Here is a 20,438-nt window from a genome sequence, read left to right as displayed (position 1 = left end):
GATCAATATCTATCCTAATAACATTATTCCATGTAATATTTTGACACTGATAATATTTGTATTAAAATATACAAGAGCCACAATTCATAAATTTTCCTACCTCATAAAAAAAACTTGTGTGATAGAGATTTAAAATTACTGGGAAATTAGAGAAATTTAAAAAAGTATTAAGTTTAAGCAGCTACAAAATTTGATTTATATCATATAACAGGTTGTGTTTAATGTGGTTTTACACAGCAGCTTTTTATCATTTACATTTGCCTTCGGCTTAATAAACTGTGTCACTCTGTTTATCTCTGTTAGGGTTGGATATAAAAACTTCTCAGGCAGCAGCCCCATGAATTACACCTGGAACATGGAAACTGGTCATCGACATTTTCAGCCAGCAAAATATGGATCTGCCTCTCAGCCTGGAGCATGAATGATATTTCACTTAGGGACACATACAGCATTTCCAATAAAATCTAGACAGCTGAATCTGAGCAGCTCTTCTTTCAAGGATACTGCGCAGTGCCAAGAAAGTGAAGGGGCTCAATCCTGCTACCCTTACTCATGGTCAGTAGTCCCGTACTCTCAGAATAGTCCCACGGAGCATAGGTGCCGACTCCGTGGATGCTCCGGGGCTGGAGCACCCACGGGGAAAAATTAGTGAATGCTCTGCACCCACCGGCAGTCAAGCTCCAGGCCCCGCCCCAGCTCACCTCCTCCTCCGCCTACCTCCCAGCACTTGCCGCCGCCAAACAGCTGTAACAAGCTCCAGGAGGGAGGGGGGAGGAGGAGTGGGAACGTGGCAGGGGAAGAGGCGGGGCCAGGGTGGGGATTTGGGGAAGGAGTAGGAATAGGGGCAGGGAGAGGATGGAGTTGGGGTGGGGACTTTGGGGAGGAGTTGGGGCAGGGCCGGGGGCAGAGGGGAGGTCAAGCACCCACCGGCGCCAGTAGATGTCGGCACCTATGCCATGGATTGAGAGTCACCACCTTCCTAATTAAGGGAGGTGACATAGAGGCTATCTTTATTTCTGGGTACGTGCTCTATCATTAGATTTAGTGTAACAGCCAAGTTTTGATCACCACAGAATCTGGAGCACAAGTAATTAACAGTTAAGTGACAAGTAAGAAAAACTGCAGCAAGAGTTTAACTTAAAAGTACTGACAAAAAGTTCTAATCTCTTCCGCAGAACTCTACCCTCATATCCACTGCCGGACTGCCTGTTAAAGCAAACTAACTCCATCAACAAAACACCAAGTTAGAAGTATTAAGAGAAGGGCCTAAACCAAAACCAGGGGCCAGAACTCCCTCGCTTCAGCAGACTTTATACAAGTCCTGAGCCAATGCCAAATTTCACAGCCTGCCCTCATTTCTGTAAAGAAATCAATCAAAAATGTGGACTCAAATGCTCTAGGGGTGAAATCCTGTTAAGATCAATGGCAAAACTCCCACTGGTCTTAATGGAGCTTGGCCTTAATGGGGTTAGGGGTTCACCTCTGAGCTTCAGAGCTGGAACTGAACTGTGAAGCTAAGGCCCGTTACATCAGGAGAACAAGCTCTTGCTGGGTGCTCCTCTTCTGGAGACATAGTATTGTTCCTAGCAGCTCCCTGAAGCTGCCTCTGCCAAATTAACCTTTCCATAACATCAGTAGTTTCCCATCTCTCCAACAGAAGGTGGTTCCAAATTCAGCTCCTCTACAGAGTTTGAATGCCTCACAAAACAGTACCTCACAGTAAGATTATGGGTGTTTATTCTACACTGGTATCTCTGTTGCAGGACACCCATCTTATCACCCAATTCTAAAACTGAATTGCTGAGTGACATTGGGCAAGTCATTTAAACTCTCTAACTTTTCCCATCTTTGAAAGCACTTGGAGATCCCCAGATGAAACTACATGAGAGAGATTTTCAGAAGTGCACTTTACTGCATACCTCACATGTGCAATCCCAATTCACTCGTACACGTTGGGTTCTGCATGTGCAAAACCCAGCCCAAGTGTACAAAAGGGCCCATGTGAAAATCTGGGCCTGTAAATGTTAAATTCATATTATTATGGTGACAGCCAGAGCCTTCAAGCCTCGAGCTCCCATTCAGAATCACTGATTCCATGTCTTATTGGAAGACACCTGTCAGCAAAATGAATCGGTTTATAGGATCTTTGGATCACTCCAGAAGAGGGATGTCCTTGAATACTTATTTAGTGATGAAAACATTAAAGTCTTTTCTCAGAGTAAAATAGAATTCTGACACATTTCTAGTGTCTGTATAACTATCTGAAACATCTCTGAATCTGATTCCTCCTGTGTTTTGTGCAGTAAGTGTTCCAAAAGGAACTGCTAGTAAATTTGTACCATCACACTTTGCATCTATGATCTCAAAGTGCTTCATAAACCATAGTGAACTTAGCCTCACAATTCCTCTTGCAGTAGCTAAATCTTATCTCTACATTACAGAGGATTAAACTGAGGAACACAGAGGTGACTTTTCCCATGGTCACACAGTAAATCAGTGGCAGAGTCAGAAGGAAAAGCCAGGAGTCCTAACCCACCAACTTTTTTTCTAACCACCAGGCAACATTCCATTCCCCAGTGTAAACAAATGTCCCCAGTGAATATCAGACTGAGCAGATTTTGTCTGTTAAAACAGGAAGTAAATAAAGTAGGGATAAAGAAAAATGCATTTCATAGGTGTTTTTATGCAGGAATGGTTTGTAATATGTAGACATCTATTCATTTTACCAAAGAGATTACAAGTAAATATCTAATCTCTTCAATGGGTTTTCATTAAAAATCAGGAGGTGTACCAGGTTTAAAGTTCTCCGAGCTTTTATTAAATTGGGCAAAACTGGAGGAGGAATAACAAGTATATTCATGAGGATAAAGTTTTACTGTCATTAAAAACTTCCACATTTTCTCCTTTATACTAGCTTCTCTATTCTTCCCCTCAGGCACTGTCTGGCTACCGCTCATTTTGATGTTCACATTCTTCATTTCAATCTAGATCCAATATGATACAGTTGCACAAAGAATAGAAAGCTTAATAGAGGGAGTTACATTTTTATAGACCTATCAAACAAAGTCTTTCATACAAACTTTACCTAAGATGCCTTTCATAGTTAAATAACTGTTACAAAAACCAAAAAGGAGAGAGAAATAAATAGGCAACAAAAACAGAGGTTTTCAGACAAGATTTGGAATCAGGAGTCATGTCATAGAGGCATTTAGATACAAAGAAACTTTCCCAGATGACAGAAGCAGCAAAGGCTTTTGCACAAATCCCGGTGAAGGAACAGAGAGGTGCACAAGAGCAAAATCCACAAATTAAGGTGGTCAAGTTAGGTCTGACATGAACATGAATGAAGAATCTGTAGAGAGATGGGGTTGCAAGTCTTTGTAAGTGTGAAAAGTCAAGTGAGCCATTCTGCCCAGGCTGGGGTATGGAGAGCTGAAGTATGGGAAAGCTACAAAGAAGGGGCAGCAGTAGTCAAGTTGATCTGCGGTGGAGAAGACATGGAATAGCATTTCAGCAGAGGTGGGTTTAAGGCATTGACATGTACTGGCAATGGCAACAACTTATAGGCAGGACATAGGACATGTGGGAGGAGAATGGAGTTTCAGAGTCAAGGATGATGTGAAGGCTGTGAAAGTGATGTTATAGGGAGAGGGATGAGTCGAGAACAACAGGAGAGATGGAAGGCCACACTGCATTGACCCTATGACAGCTGATTTGCACCACTATCACAAAGTGGTTTTGATATCGGTTTTGATATCCTCTGTTGATATTCACCCTTTTTTGTCAATTGTTGGCAACAGGCCTCATCCACCCTGTTTTAATTGGCCTCATTAGCACTGATCCCCCACTTGGTAAGGTAACGCCCATCTTTTCATGTGCTGTAATATATATACCTGCTTACTGTATTTTTCACTCCATGCATCTAATTAAGTGGGTTTTAGCCCACGAAAGCTAATGCCCAAATAAATTTGTTTAGTCTCTAAGGTGCCACAAGGACTCATCGTTGTTTTTGCTGATACAGACTAACATGGCTACTGTGGGGATGTATCATCCCTACACCAACCTAATGAAAAGTTCCATAAGGAGGTAAGGGTCACGATGGGACACTTGCCAGGTAAACAAATCATGGCCTTATGTAAGGCCCCCTGGTGGTCTAGGATTATATAAGATGATCATGGCCTTATGTAAGGCCCCCTGGTGGTCTAGGATTATATAAAATGATCATGGCCTTATGTAAGGCCCCCTGGTGGTCTAGGATTATATAAGATGAGGTAAACAAATCATGGCCTTATGTAAGGAACGGTTGAACCAATCGGTGTGGGGCTATACATGTGATAAACACATGATTCTCCTTCTTGTCCAATCCGTAGATGTGTTATTATAGCCTAATTGTGTTATGTAATGTTGAGAAAAAACTATAAAAGAAAGCTTGCAATAAACAGGATTCGGATTCAGCTTGCAACCACATTGGTCGTGTGCTTTATCCACTCCGCATGGGACCCCACAGGCTACCACTCTGAAACCTGGTTTTGTCGTGTATCTTTGTAATTTCCAGGCTGTCTCCCCATATCTCCTGCCCCACCCCCAAAAAATCCCACTAAACATCTCCTCTCCTTAGCAAGGCCAATGAAATGACACAGACGTGGGGTTTTCACTATGGAGATGCAAATTTGTCATGTGAACTCTGGGATAAGCTATACCTTCAAGACACAGCCCAGCAATACTGGAGGAGGGGGCGTAGAGGAGATTACAGAATCATAGAATATCAGGGTTGGAAGGGACCTCACTATGCTGCAAATCAGACCCCCACATTCCCCCAAGAGGAATTCTGGAGGACTTAGCTTAAGTTCTTCATGGGGCTCAGAGTGCATTCTACAATAGTAGCAAAACCACCCTACTAAAGGGTTCAGTAAATGTTCTCCTCTATGCGGCTCAGTCCAGGAAGCAAGTGGGGTGCCATGATCCATTCTCTCCCTGCTTCCTTTAGGACGGCTAGCTGTGGCACTCCTTTAAATGCAGTGCCCATTCTCCCCAGCTACGCTGTGTGGGGTCCTTGGTAGATTAATCAAAAGTCTCCTTTCCTCTCCCCACATACACAGCTCTCTATGCACATCGCTACAGGTTTCCAGACAAAGTAGTTACTACTGCTCTTACTATACAACAACATATTACTAAAATTCAGCTGTAGGCATAAACAAACAAAGAAAAAACACCTTGACATTGTGCATTGGCAAACACAGTGTTATTTATGTGCTAATGAGAAGCTCTGCCAGTTCCAGCCTGTCCCAAACTCCAAGCTACCAGACGGCTGGGTAATATTCCTCTGAATTGCCAATGAGCAGCCTAACATAGCTGATGATTCACCGTAATTTCTTTCACAAAGATGCCGGCTTTATCTTTTCTTATTTTAAGTTTACATCCCTCTTTAAAGCCTACCTCTGCTGGGATGCCTCGAGATCACTCCCATGTGACATCGAGTTGGCCAATGATGAGCTGCCACTTCTGCTTTTCTGCTACCCTCTGTTTGTTTTATCATTGACTCCTCACAATCCATCCCCATCCCACTTGTCTGTTTTATCCTCCTGTTACATCCCATCCATCATGTCGATTGTGAGCTCTGTGGGGCAGGGACTTTCTTCTTGGTACACTGCCTAATACATGAGCATGATCCTTGATAGGAGTGTGACATTGTGCAGTCTATATGGTTTTATAAAAACATGGTAATAAGTGAATATAATGTAACTGGGATAGTTTTATAAAGATTTGATAATAAGTGAATATAATGCAACTGGGATATGCTTCGTGCAAAAGGTCTCTTGTAAGATATCATTACAAAGCGCATAAACTACTGAGTGTGATCATCCTATTTGTAGAAATGTACCACTCTTGTATCTAAAACTAGAAATATAAAACATAACTCTGAGGGCCTATTGTAATTATGTAAAGTGTGGGCCATTAATGATGGTTTGGAATCTTGACGACTCCCATTAATAAGGACCATTGTCTGCAGATGCCTATGTTTACCTGTTAGTCTTCCTGTATATGTGTGTGCTGGCAAGTGGGCAATGAAGTCTTGCACTGACATGTGATCATGTCACCTGAACTGGAATCCATCTTTAACCTGGTGCTTTTCCAGTGAGGGGGGGGGGTGGAAACCCAGGGGGACAAAGGGTTCCCGCCTTATGCAAAAGATATATAAAGGGGTGGAAGAGAACAAAGGGGGGGAGGAGCCATCATGAAGAATCCCCTAGCTATCACCTAAGCTGGAACAAGCGCTGTACCAGGGGAAAGAATTGTGCCCAGGCCTAGAAGGTGTCCAATCTGAGAAAAAATTTACTGAAGCATCTCTGAGGGTGAGATTATTTGTATTCAGTTTGATTAGACATAAATTTGCGCATTTTATTTTATTTTGCTTGGTGACTTACTTTGTTCTGTCTGTTACTACTTGGAACCACTTAAATCCTACTGTCTGTATTTAATAAAATCACTTTTTATTTAGTAATTTACTCAGAGTATGTATTAATACCTGGGGGAGCAAACAACTGTGCATATCTCTCTATCAATGTTATAGAGGGCGAACAATTTATGAGTTTGTCCTGCATAAGCTTTATGCAGGGTAAAACGGATTTATTTGGGTTTAGACCCCATTGGGAGTTGAGCATCTGAGTGCTCGAGACAAGCACACTTCGGTGAGCTGTTTTCAGGTAAACTTGCAACTTTGGGACAAGTGATTCAGACCCTGGGTCTGTGTTGGAGCAGACGGGAGTGTCTGGCTCAGCAAGACAGGGTGCTGGAGTCCTGAGCTGGCGGGGAAAACAGGAACAGGGGTAGTCTTTGCACATCGGGTGGCAGCTCCCAAGGGGGTTTCTGTGATGCAACCCATCATAAGGAGTTCATAAAAACTACTGTAATACAAAAACCAGCAAATATAGCCATTCAGTACAACCTTAATTATTCAAATGATGCACGGAGCTCACTGAGTAAGCTTTGGGATCATCCAGGCATATTTGTGTGTCATTTACAGTTTTACTAGTAGTAAATATTTATATTATAATGTACAACAAAGGCCTCAGTCAAGATCACAGCTGGGCATTTTAAAAATATAGGTAAGACACAATCCCTGCCCCAGAGAACTTATGTTCCAAAAGACACAAACTAGACACAGGAGATGAGTGGCAGTGTAATCTAGTGACTAAGGCACTAGACTGGGAATCAGCAGATCTGGTGTCACCTTAACAGCATCACAGTGCAAGAGGCTCATGGGTATCTGGTAGTGAGTTTCAGTTGGCCTGAGCAGTTCAGTGTATCCCAATTCACTAATGTCAAACTGTATCTGATGTGAGTCATGCAAGGTATCATTGGAAAACTAATACCATGTTGATCATTAATATTCTTGCATGGCGTGTGTACAGTAAATGTCCATGGGACCATACAAATATGAAGGAAATGTGGAACTAAAATATGTTTACCAGACAAGTTTGGGGAGTGGGTAAACAGTTTCTCCCAGACAAAGAACAAGCCAATGCCTCCAGCCAGGTGACAGAGTTAATTAGCTATCACATGTCAAGTGCCATTCCTTTGCATTGAAGAGGGCAGGAACAGATCAATTTGCATTTTAGCAAACACCATCGGAGAAGAAACCAGCATGGAACTTCCTTCACCACCAGACTCCATGTTTCCTTCCTCACAGCTGGAATGAACTTTATTTGGGAGGGGAGGGGGGTGACCTTTGCAAGAATCCATTTCAAAGGTTCACTGTACTATAAATGAGAGGGACAAAGAACCCCACGTTTTCTTTCATCTAGGAAGACATGGGGAACCAGCACCCTGTCCTTCTGTGGAAAGTCCTGACAGAGAGAGTCAGCCAAGCTGGACAGGGTGTGACTGGTGAGAGAAATCAAAGGCTGTACTGTGCTAGATTAGGTTTTAGACGTGTATTTTTCACTTTTATTTGCTTGTAAACATCTCTACCTTTATTTCCTTTACTTCGCATCACTTAACCTATGTCCTCTTAATAAACTTGTTTTATTTTAATCTAAACCAACCCAGAGCTATATTTGAATTGAAGTGACTGTTAATAGCAGTTAATGTGGCAAACTGTTGGGTACTGTCTCTTTAAAGGAGCTAACAGACCTTATTATTCCCTGAATGGTCCAGGAAAGGGCATTGCAGAGCACATAGTTTTGGGGGAAACCGGGACAGGGAGTGTGCTGGAGTCACTTGGCTAGCAGTAACGATTGCTGGTAGATACCAGAGTGGGGTTGGGATGTAAAAAGCAGGCTGCTGGAGAGAAGTGCTGAGCCAGAGCTACTTAACACATGAACACACTCAGTGGATGCTTGTCTGCTGGTTTTTGGTGTCCAGGCTGTGAGCCACAGCAGCAGAGGATTTAAGGCACTCAGGGTAACAGGGCAGGCAGTTACACAACTCCTAACTGGTCTGGATTGCACCCAGAATGGGACACCTGGCTTCCGCACCAGGCTTTGCCATTCACAGTGTGCAACTTTGAGCAAGTGTCTGTGCCTCGGTTTCCCTCCCCCCCCCCCACCCTCCCCACCCCCGGCCTTAGCTTGCCTTCTTCTCTGAGACTGAGATCTTTGAGTCAGAGATTCTCGCTCTTACTATGTGTTCATACAGTGCCTAAAACCACTGGACTCCAATCTCAGCTGGGGCCTCGAGACACTACTGCGATACAACTAAGACATAACTTTCTGAGAACAGAGGTATCAATTCAGTGAAGTTCTACTGTATAAACAGTACAATTTTTGTGAGGGGAAGTAAGAGTAGAAAGGTCAAGATTCAACCTGTGCAATGAGATTGTAGCTCCCAAGCTGCATGTGTGACTGTTGGAACTGCTTTAGCAAACTGTGTGGTTACACCTTTTTTGAAACCTTTATTCATTCAGACAGATCACTTTTCTTCAAGCCAAAGACAATGACTTCTTCATGACAGAGAGGCTCAAGCTCCATCTCCACAGATAAAGCTAAAAAAATACTTAGAACTGAAACAATAATCCTCGGAACATGCAAGAACAATTTCAGAGTCCCTGATACACAGCTAATCAGCCAGTGATGAAAGCTAACCTTACATTTTATGACAACAATCAGCTAAATTAATTAGCAACATGCAAATTGATGCAGTTTGCTCATCGGTATTGCCTGGATGTGGCAAATGCAAGTCCAATGTGCCTTCATATATCACTCCTTCGTGTATATAAAAGGCATCAATATATAGGAACTCAGAAAAACTATATCATCGTTTTAAGGCAAAATGGAGCATTTTCGTGCCACCCATGTTGAGGACAATGATGAAGACAGATGGGCTCCTCCCACCTCATGTTTATATCTAACAACAAATCAAATACCAACCAACCAAACTGGGTGCTGCTGGCAGTTTCAGTATTGTTCTGCTGCCATCTGTGGAACAATCCAACCCATATAAACCCTTGTTTTTAATCATAGTTGCCCTGTGAAGGAAACTACCATATTGATCAGCGAACGGTAATATTTTCCATTCCACAAAAAGTTTCATTTCTTTTCAAGTGTTTTGCAGAAAATACCTCCCATTTTCCAACCAGCTCTCATATGTGCTATACAGGTCTGTCGCATCTTACACGCATTTAACATGCGCAATTTCAGCTTTACGCGGTCGGCAAAAACAAAAGAGAAAAATAACAATTTTAATACTGTACCTGTAGTGTGGGCGATTCCGCCAGCCATTGAACTCAATGTAATTTTGACTATACGCGGTTAGTGCGTAAAGCGAAACCCCCGCGTAAGATGAGACAGACCTGTACACTGTAGGAATTTACTCACATGTGAACGCACTCACACAAAGGGTTACAGAATGGATTCCAAGAGTCCAGTAAAAACAGATACAAAATTACTATAGCACCACAAGTGTTTTACTTCTATATTTGCATCACTGAGGCCAATTCCCAAGTTCCTTAATCAAACGGTCATCAGGCAAAAACTTCCAGGAATTTTGCAAGAGAAAGGACTTCTAGGGATTTTGTAGTGATATATTAACAATAGGCAAATCCTGATTAGTGGCTAATAATACCAAGTAAGGTTAATCATGTCACATTTTTGGTTAATGATTTTATACAGTTCGACTGCAAAATCACTGATATCCACATGCGGTCAGACTGAAGTATGTTTTTGAAACATATGAAATTAGGCCAGTAAAGTGTGAAAGGAAAAAGATGGGGAAATATTTTTGTACTCATCTTGTACAAAGCACACCAAATGGGCATGCAAGTCCAAATACTAGAGGTATAACTTGACCCTGCTAAGCAACCTACATACTTGATGAGACAGATGCCAGGCTTCTAGTGAATATATGTGATCTTAGATCTAATGTAGTTAAATAGATGAGAAATTATATACAATCCATCATACCCTCTGCTGTCTGAATCACTTTATGGGGTGTCTAGAATCAAATCATATTCTTTCCAATACCATACAGCATGCAGTATTATGACATCAATTCTATGTTGGCATTGATACATTATATCCATGATTTGGAGTGATAAGGTATCCCTAGTGCAACATTTTATTGGCTTCATAAATCAAATTCACAACGGCATTATATTTTTTGTAATCTACAATGAAAAATCTATTTTGTTAGATGGAATTACATTCATGTATAATGCTCTTACCACAGTGCACAAGAAACTCCGACAAAAAGCAAAATCCCTGGCCCAATGTGTTGCCCATTTTTCAAAGCAACAATAATTTGCAGCAGTCCAAGATCGTGTTCTTTCCCATTTTAACTCCTGATGGGTTGATCTCTAGGTTTAGCCTACCAGAAAAAGTTTTCATATTGATTTAGAACACACCAAAGTCCAGGGATATTTGAAAGGTTTAGATTCCAAAACATTTTTGCCTCCAAAATGATGGGCTCTTTCAGACCTAGTATTTTAATTCAGACCCATCTGTAGTTAAAACTATTCAATAAGATTTTGAGGTTAGTTCTGTACCATGAAACATGCATAATTAACCATTCCTTCTCACTGATCCTTTTACCCCATGCATCTTTCTTTTTACTGCCTGATACTGAATAAATGTTTAATAATTAGACTAAATGCCAAATTTTTAAAATCAGAGATTTGGAGATAAACTTTTATGTCAATGGAGTTACACAAGGGGTTCATTTGAGTCTGCAAACATGGGATGAAGTCTCAAGAGATCAGATTCTCTTAGGAAGTTCTTTGGATTTCCTGCTTCCAGCTGGGCCAGAGATACCGTGTCTTGCTGTATTACAGATCTCTACTTCCAGCCATGAGAAGGATGTGCAAAGAAATGTGAAAATAATAAAACTAAAACTAAACTTGTAGAGGAGGAAGTTACATACATTTTAATTTCAGGCCACAAATAAGTTTACTCAGAGTATTGGATGGAAGTTTGAGTCATCAGTTATTTTATTTAAACCCTTTCACCCAGCCCCTAAAAGTATCAGCTTTCAAGTAATTACATACTGTATTATGGCAACTAACAAGACTGGTTCATTGACAGCCACCACTTTGATAAATCATAGCTGATAGTTAACTTAAATTCTAATCTCCAAAATCAGGGTCTGTGCTAGTCACACACGACAAGGGTTGAATGGAATGGCCTCAGAGTCACCGAAGTGACATGGCATGAAGGGTATGTTTAGAAAATTATCTGTAATCAGAATGTCATTCCATTGCAAATTGTGATGCCAATCCTGCAAGGCCCAAAACACTTTCTGAGAGGCAAGTCAATGGGAAATGATGGTACCCAGCATTTCACAGGACTGTCGCCTATAGGATTACCTGCTATGAAGATTTCAATGCATGTAATTTACTAAGAGTGTTTGATTCCTAAGAACTCTTGAAGTAAAAAGGTATAATGATCATTTGATGTATCAGTAATCTTCACATGCTGCTGTGCTGATCTATTCCCTGAAATTTTGCAAGAGATGTTGCAATGTCATTTACAATTAAGGATTAAGAGCAACTGTTAAAGTTCTGGAATTAAAACTAAAACTATTCCTACACTACACCATTTCTGATATTGGCACTTGCAAGTGAGAATGAGTTTATTAATGTTTAATTGTTTTTGTACAAAAGGATCCCTTTAATGCTTCCAGGAAGACACTGTCTCTTCTCTTTGCTGAACATCACTAATTACTTCACAGACAAAAATATTTCCTCATTGTAATTCAGAATCAGCATAAAAATCTTCAATGGAGGAATCTCTATCTAGTCAGACTCTCTCTTATCCCTTTCATGTCCTGCTTTAAAATTTTATTCCAAAACCTAGAAGTAGGCTTGGTTTTTAAAAAAATGTCCATTTAAACAGGGACTGTATGCCATAATCAATCTGTTAGCAATAAAACCAAAACCCAGAAGATATGAGTTTATGATTTGTGGAATTCATATGGAGGACGTTATTTTCACAAATTCATGATAAACTTATTTCTTACAGATCACAAAATTATTTCATTTATACTTCTCCCTCAAAGGCCCCCCGAGCTTGTATTGCTCTGTACACTCAAGTTAAGGTCTTAGCTCTAATTTACTAAGAGCTAAATTGTGGTTTTAACTCATTGCCCTGGTGCAGGTGAAAAGTGCTGGCGGTAGCCCTTGCATGTATTGTGATTCTCAAGGGCCACTGTGGGTCCACATTACAATTACATCAGTTTTATTCTTCAAGAGAATGTGATGCGCCACATTGCACCAGCATTCAACAGCTGGCGCAAAATGGCTACAGGGGCTTTGTCCTACCTCTATGGGCTTTCTAGTAACAGTGATTACAATCACTGTTACTATATGGGCACTGGGATTACCCTTGTCCACACATTTGTTGATCTCCTCAAAGAATTCTAATAGATTGGCGAGGCATGGATTTTTCTAATCCATGTGTGCCAGAAGCATAAGTATGGAATCCATGCCTCCTCTCTAGTCCTTGTAAAACAATAGCACTACATCCTCCCATCCTTATACCCTCCAAACCAGAGTGTCCCTTTTGCAACCACATACAGACAGACACAATCCAGCACTAAGTAGGCAAGTACTACAGTTAAGGTCTCTGAACACCTCCATACATTTTGAGCTTGATTAGTACAATGTCTTGCATTATTACTCATCTCAATATATAGTACACTTTACAAGCTTCCCTGAGGCTGTTTTGACAGGAGAAAGTAGCAGTAGAGAGGTTTCAGAGTGGTAGCCATGTTAGTTTGTATCAGCAAAAACAACGAGGAGTTGATACATACACAGCATATGAAAAAATGGGGAGTTGCCTTACCATATGCTGTATATTTATACCTTTCTACTGTATTTTCCACTCCATGCATCTGATGAAGTGGGTTTTAGCCCACGAAAGCTTATGCCCAAATAAATGTGTTAGTCTCTAAGGTGCCACAAGGACTCCTCGTTGTTTTTAATCAGTAGAGAGTGATTTTGTCCGTCTGACCCTAGGACACTTATCATCCTATGGGCAGCTAGTGGCTATACTCCACTGAGGTTTAAGATGGTCTGGGTCAGTATTTCAGTCGCAGCCCTTCCTTGCCAAATTTGGTGAGTCCCATTTTGTAACCACTGCTAAAGAAAGTGTCGGGGAGATTATGCAAACATCCTGTTCTTACTTTATTATAAATTCCTGATCTCAGCCATTAGAAGTCTCTCCAAAAGATGGTAGCCATGGAAATTAAAAGAGATTGAACTGAATCTTTCCCACCAATTAGAAATGCCAGAGCATACACACACACACACACACACACACACACATCTATACCTGGCATATTCAAGCAAGCAGCTGATCATCAATTTTACCAGCAAAAACAGGGCTGCCAGGAGCAGGAAGCATTTTATTATTGCCACTTTTATAAGGCTCTACAACATTTTATATCCCTACATTGTCAGTTAACTGCCAGCTATAGGATAGGCCATTCTTTCTTTCTGGATATTGTTCGACATGTTTACCGGGAGCAGAAGCCTCAGCTAATCCACACTTACAGGTGTTCCTCTCTCTTTTCAATTCCTTCTTCCACTTGAGCTGAGAGATACGAGCGCCTGAAGAAACTGAGGGCCTGGCTTTCAAAAAGGTCAAGTGACCAGGCATGCATGTAAAAATACATGCATCTAATTTGCACATGTAATTACAGCAACCACATGCAATCAGGTATTTACAGGCACAACCAATTGTGCCGCTAGATTAATTGGCTGCACAAAAAATCCATTTGCGTGCAATCATAGTGATCGCTTGCGTGAATTAGACACAAATACACATGTATTTTAAGAAAAAAGAATTATAGTTTTCACACATTTTTGGTATCTAAACTTTTGAAAATGAGGCTCTCTGAGTGTATGGGTGAGAGGGAGGGAAGAACTGACTTTCAAAATTTCCTGAGACCAATAGACATTTTTCCTGTGTTATGGAAGATTTTACTGACTTGAAAAACAATTATGAATTGAAAGCAATCTTGATCCTGAGGAGCAGGTGAGCTAAAGGAGCCTCTGGAGAGAAAGAAAATGGTCTCATCCGATGTTGCAATTTAGCCACCCGCATTAGGTATCTGCAGTCATTTTGTGAACTTCATTAACAGCAACAATAGTAATACCTAATGTGATGGGGCAAGGCCACATGGCTATAATAAACTAGTGAGGAACAGGTACGTTAGCCCAGGCTAAACAAATCTCTGGTACCATAGTAATCAAATGGTTAATTTGTTGCTCCGGTTAATCAAAACACCTGGGGCCAGTTAAGATCCTTCTAGAGAGCAGTGGAGATAGCCAGGGCCAGCTCCAGGCACCAGCGAAGGAAGCAGGTGCTTGGGGCGGCCAATGGAAAGGGGCAACACGTCCGGGTTTTCAGCGGCAGGTCCCTCAGTCCCTCTCGGAGCGAAGGAACCGCCGCTGAATTTCTGCCGAAGAATGAAGCGGTGCGGCTGAGCTGCCGCTGAAGTGCCGCCGATTGCGGCTTTATCTTTTTTTTTTTTTGCTTCGCCGCTTGGGGTGGCAAAAAAGCTGGAGCCTGCCTTGGAGATAGCTAGGTTGATTGGGACACCTGAAGCCAATCAAGGGCTGGCTGGAACTAGTTAAAAGCCTCCCAGTTAGTCAGAGAGAGAGAGAGAGAGAGAGAGAGAGTCAGTCAGTCAGTCAGTAAGTAGTAGTTGTTGGAGGAACTAAGCAGTTCAAAGCCATATCAGGTGCAAGGAAGGAGGCCCTGAGGTAATGGTGAAGGAGATATTGAGTGGAGGGCTGCTGTAGGGAAGTGGCCCAGAGAATTGTACATGTACATGTCCAAAAAGTCAGCTACCATAGCTGCTACTATTAGGGTGGTCCCTGGGCTGGAGTAGAGGGCGGGCCTAGGCTTCCCTTTCCCCTCCCTGATTAATCACTGAGACTGGGAGACAACAGAGACTGAGCATGGGAGGGTTGCTTCTCCTCACCTCCCTTGCTGGCTTATGATGAAAATGGCTCAGTAGGCTGTGACCCTTGCCTCTAGAGAGAGAAGGGCTACTTGGAGGGTCACAGTGAACCTCTGAGGCTAGCAAAATCTGCCAGGAAGCATGGGACCCACTGAGACAAGGACAGAGCTTTGTCACACTAGCATTTATATATACAGCTCTGATTATTAAAACATAGGATTGAACCCTTACAGAGTATTCCACAGGGCTAGCAGGCAGATATTTCAAATTAATCAATGTGATGTCTTTGTTACTATGGGCTTGGCTACACTGGCACTTTATACCGCAATAAAGCCTCCCAGAGCGCTCTACCTTACTCCCCATCCACACTGGCAAGGCATGTAGAGCGCTCTGACTCCCTGGCTAGAGCGCTCCTGGTACTCCACCTCCCCGAGAGGGATAACGGCTGCTGCATATTGGCTGAGACGCCCCAGGGCCAGTGTGAATAAGGAGTTACATTTGTGACAATGCGGTTCTGGCGGAACCCAACTGAGAGTGCCAACTCAGGACAAATTGCTCAAACAGGGCAGTTACAGCCCAAGGCTGGGGTTCTTCCACCTCTAAGGCAAACCAAACCAGCCAGACTAAGAGAACTTCGGTCTCACCCCCCTGGCTAACCGCAAGTCTCACAAGCAATCTCCTTAGACACTCCAGTTTCCCAGTATCACCACCAGTACCACTCGTTATGGGGACAAATGGTTATGAAAACCAATACCCAAATAAAAGAAAAAAGGTTCTCCTGATCCCAAAGGACCAAGCCCCAGACCCAGGTCAATATACAAATCAGATCTTGCCCACAAAGCACGCTGTTGCCAATCCTTTAGAATCTAAAATCTAAAGGTTTATTCATAAAAGGGAAAAGATAGAGATGAGAGATAGAACTGGTTAAATGGAATCAATTACATATAGTAATGGCAAAGTTCTTGGTTCAGGCTTGCAGCAGCGATGAAATAAACTGCAGGTTCAAGTCAAGTCTCTGGAATACATCCCCCACTGGGATGGGTCCTCAGTCCTTTGTTCAGAGCTTCAGTGTAGCAAAGTTCCTCCAGAGGTAAGAAGCAGGATTGAAGACAAGATGGAGATGAGGCATCAGCCTTATATAGTCTTTTCCAGGTGTAAGAACACCTCTTTGTTCTTACTGTGGAAAATTACAGCAAAATGGAGTCTGGAGTCACATGGGCAAGTTCCTGCATACTTTGCTGAGTCTGAAGGCATATTTGCCTTCTCTCAATGAGTCCATTGTATAGCTGATGGTCCTTAATGGGCCATCAAGCAGGCTAGGCAGAGCTAATCTCAGCTTGTCTGGGATGTCACTCAGAAGCATAGCATAAATTTGCCATACAGACAGTATAGAGCCAATATTCATAACTTCAACTACAAAACTGGTACACCCATATAGACAGCATAATCATAACCAGTAAACCATAACCTTGTCTTAGACACCCCATTTGACCCCCTTTATACAAGATTTGCGTGCCACTACAGGACGTTGGTTGCAACAATGATCTATATGGTTCCAGTTTATGTCAATAACGTCACAACATTACAGCGCTCTGATTGACCTCCAGAAACGTCCCATAATCCCCTTAAGTCAAGTGGCCTCTCTTCTCTTTGTTGTGAAATCGGCTGAGGAATGCGGAAGTGCCTTTTCAGAGCTCCGTTTCAGACAGCGGCTGCTTATCTGCAACGGGACAAAGCAAATGTTTACTGAGTGAGTGAGTGAGAGGCAGGGGGACTAGGGGGAATCTGAACTTACAAGATAGCGTGCTGACACACTCTCAGCACTCCAAAAACCCACTCTTTCTCTCCCCCCACATACAAACAACACACTCCACCCCATCCCCCGCATTTGAAAAGCACATTGCAGCCACTTGAAAGCTGGGATAGCTGCCCATAATCCACCACTCCCAATGCCACTGCAAATACCGCAAATGTGGCCATGCCAGTGTGCTTGCAGCTGTCAGTGTGAACAGACTGGAGCGCTTTCCCTAGTGCGCTCTCCGAAGGCTGGTTTAATCCAAAGCGCTCTACAGCTGCAAGTGTAGCCAAGCCCTATGATTAATGGCATTTGTGTGCTGCTGAAGGATTCAACTCAACCCCCCACCCCCGTCATCTTTACTTTCCTAATGATAACCGCACCTTTAGCCAAATCTTGCCATCCTTACTCAGATCTTATTCAGGCAAAACTCCAGTTAATTTCAACTGGGGGGAGGGATAGCTCAGTGGTTTGAGCATTGGCCTGCTAAACCCAGGGTTGTGAGTTCAATCCTTGAGGGGGCCACTTGGGAATCTGGGGCAAAATCAGTACTTGGTCCTGCTAGTGAAGGCAGGGGGCTGGACTCAATGACCTTTCAAGGTCCCTTCCAGTTCTAGGAGATGGGATATCTCCATTATTATTATTATTAAGTTTTGCCTGACTAAGGATCCCAGTATCTGGCCCTTTAAGTTTATGTAAAAACAGGATGAGTCATACAACTTGTCACTTAACAGTTATCATGTCATGTTGTGCTGTATGCGTTAATATGAAATCAGCTGGAACTGGCATGGCCCAGTGGCCTGAACATATGATAGGGAGCTAGGAACTCCTAAATTCAAATCCCAGCTCTGAGTGCAGCTTTTTTTCTGGCCTTGGGTGAGTCACAGTAAAAGGAAGGTGATAATACTAGGCTATGAGAATTAGTGTCTCTAAAGCAGTTGCCATTTTAAAAATATATATATACACTATTTAAGAGCCAGGTATTATTATTATAACTAAAAATGCATTAAGCATTTCAGGCATAGCTGTAGAGGTGTAGTGTAGACATTTAGACTCATAGACTGATAGACTCGAAGGTCAGAAGGGACCATTATGATCATCTAGTCTGACCTCCCGCATGATGCGGGCCACAAAAGCTGACCCACCCACTCCTGGAAGAATTCTCTCCCTTGACTCAGCTGTTTAAGTCCCCAAATCATGATTTAAAGACTTCAAATCGCTGAGAATCCTCCAGCAAGCGACCCCTGCCCCATGCTGCGGAGGAAGACGAAAAACCTCCAGGGCCTCTGCCAATCTACCCTGGAGGAAAATTCCTTCCCGACCCCAAATATGGCGATCGGCTGAACCCCGAGCATGCGGGCAAGATTCTCTAGCCAGACCCTCTGGAAAAAGTTCTCTGTAGTAACTTTTAATATCCCATCATTGACCATTGTTGCTAATTACCAGCGATGGCACGTTATTGACCTATTGACTAAAATCACTTTATCCCATCAAACAATCCCCTCCATAAACTTATCAAGCTTAATCTTAAAGCCAGAGAGGTCTTTCACCCCCACTGTTTCCCTCGGAAGGCTGTTCCAAAACTTCACCCGTCTGATGGTTAGAAACCTTCGTCTAATTTCATGCCTAAATTTTCCGACGGCCAGTTTATATCCATTCGTTCTCGTGTCCACATTAGTACTGAGCTGAAATAATTCCTCTCCCTCCCTGGTATTTATCCCTCTGATATATTTAAAGAGAGCAATCATATCCCCCCTCAGCCTTCTTTTGGTTAAGGTAAACAAACCAAGCTCCTCGAGTCTCCTTTCATATGACAGATTTTTCCATTCCTCGGATCATCCTAGTGGCCCTTCTCTGTGCCCATTCCAGTTTGATTTCATCCTTTTTAAACATGGGAGACCAGAACTGCACACAGTACTCCAAATGAGGTCTCACCAGGCTCCAATGACTGTCGGAGTGGCCAATCTTTCTTGATGTAGTGGCAATCCCTTGCACGACTATCCCATTCGCAGAGAAAACAGCAGTACTTTGTGTATCCAGTCTGCAGACCAAGCAAGAGAGCAACAACCTTCAAATTGCCACAAAGCTGCCACTGATGTTGGTCATAGTTTATGAACCTCAAAAGTCGTTTCATGTTGTCATAGGTTTCCTTCATATGGACTGCATGACCAACTGGAATTGATGGCAAAACATTGCCATTATGCAGTAAAACAGCTTTAAGACTCGTCTTCGATGAATCAATGAACAGTCTCCACTCATCTGGATCGTGAACAATGTTGAGGGCTGCCATCACACCATCCATGTTGTTGCAGGCTACAAAATCACCTTCCATGAAGAAGAATGAGACAAGATCCTTTTGATGGTCAGAGAACATGGAAACCCTAACATCACCTGCCAGGAGATTCCACTGCTGTAGTCTGGAGCCCAACAGCTCTGCCTTACTCTTGGGTAGTTCCAAATCCCTGACTAGGTCATTCAGTTCACCTTGTGTTATGAGGTGTAGTTCAGAGGAGGAGGATGGGAGAAAATGTGGGTCCTGTGACATTGATGGTTGAGGACCAGAAGTTTCATCCTCTTCCTCGTCTGGCTCAAGTGAGAATGATTCTGGTGCATCAGGAACCGGCAGTCCTTCTCCGTGGGGTACTGGGCGTATAGCTGATGGGATGTTTGGATAATGCACAGTCCATTTTTTCTTCTTTGACACACCTTTCCCAACTGGAGGCACCATGCAGAAGTAACAATTGCTGGTATGATCTGTTGGCTCTCTCCAAATCATTGGCACTGCAAAAGGCATAGATTTCCTTTTCCTGTTCAACCACTGGCGAAGATTTGTTGCACAAGTATTGCAGCAGGTGTGTGGGGCCCACCTCTTGTCCTGATCTCCGATTTTGCAGCCAAAATAAAGGTGATAGGCTTTCTTAACCATAGTGGTTATACTGTGCTTTTGTGATGCAAAAGTCACTTCACCACAAACATAGCAGAAGTTATCTGCACTGTTCACACAAGTACGAGGCATCTCTGCTCACTTTGGCTAAACAGAAATGTGTCCCTTTGCAAAATCAAACACTGACAAATAAGAGAGCACGACACTGTATGATTTCTAGAGCTGATATAGGGCAATTTGTTCAGCAGAGTGATGTAAGCTTCGTTATGATTGCATCATCCATGACTTGTAGGAATAACATGATGCAATTCATATCATGTATGACGCAATACCAGCTTCAGATTGCATCATTCATTGTTT

Source organism: Chrysemys picta, chromosome 13, assembly GCF_011386835.1.
Source record: "Chrysemys picta bellii isolate R12L10 chromosome 13, ASM1138683v2, whole genome shotgun sequence".
Classification (NCBI taxonomy): Eukaryota; Metazoa; Chordata; order Testudines; family Emydidae; genus Chrysemys; species Chrysemys picta.
The sequence above is the reverse complement of the archived record's forward strand: the minus strand, read 5'-3'. Positions refer to the sequence as shown.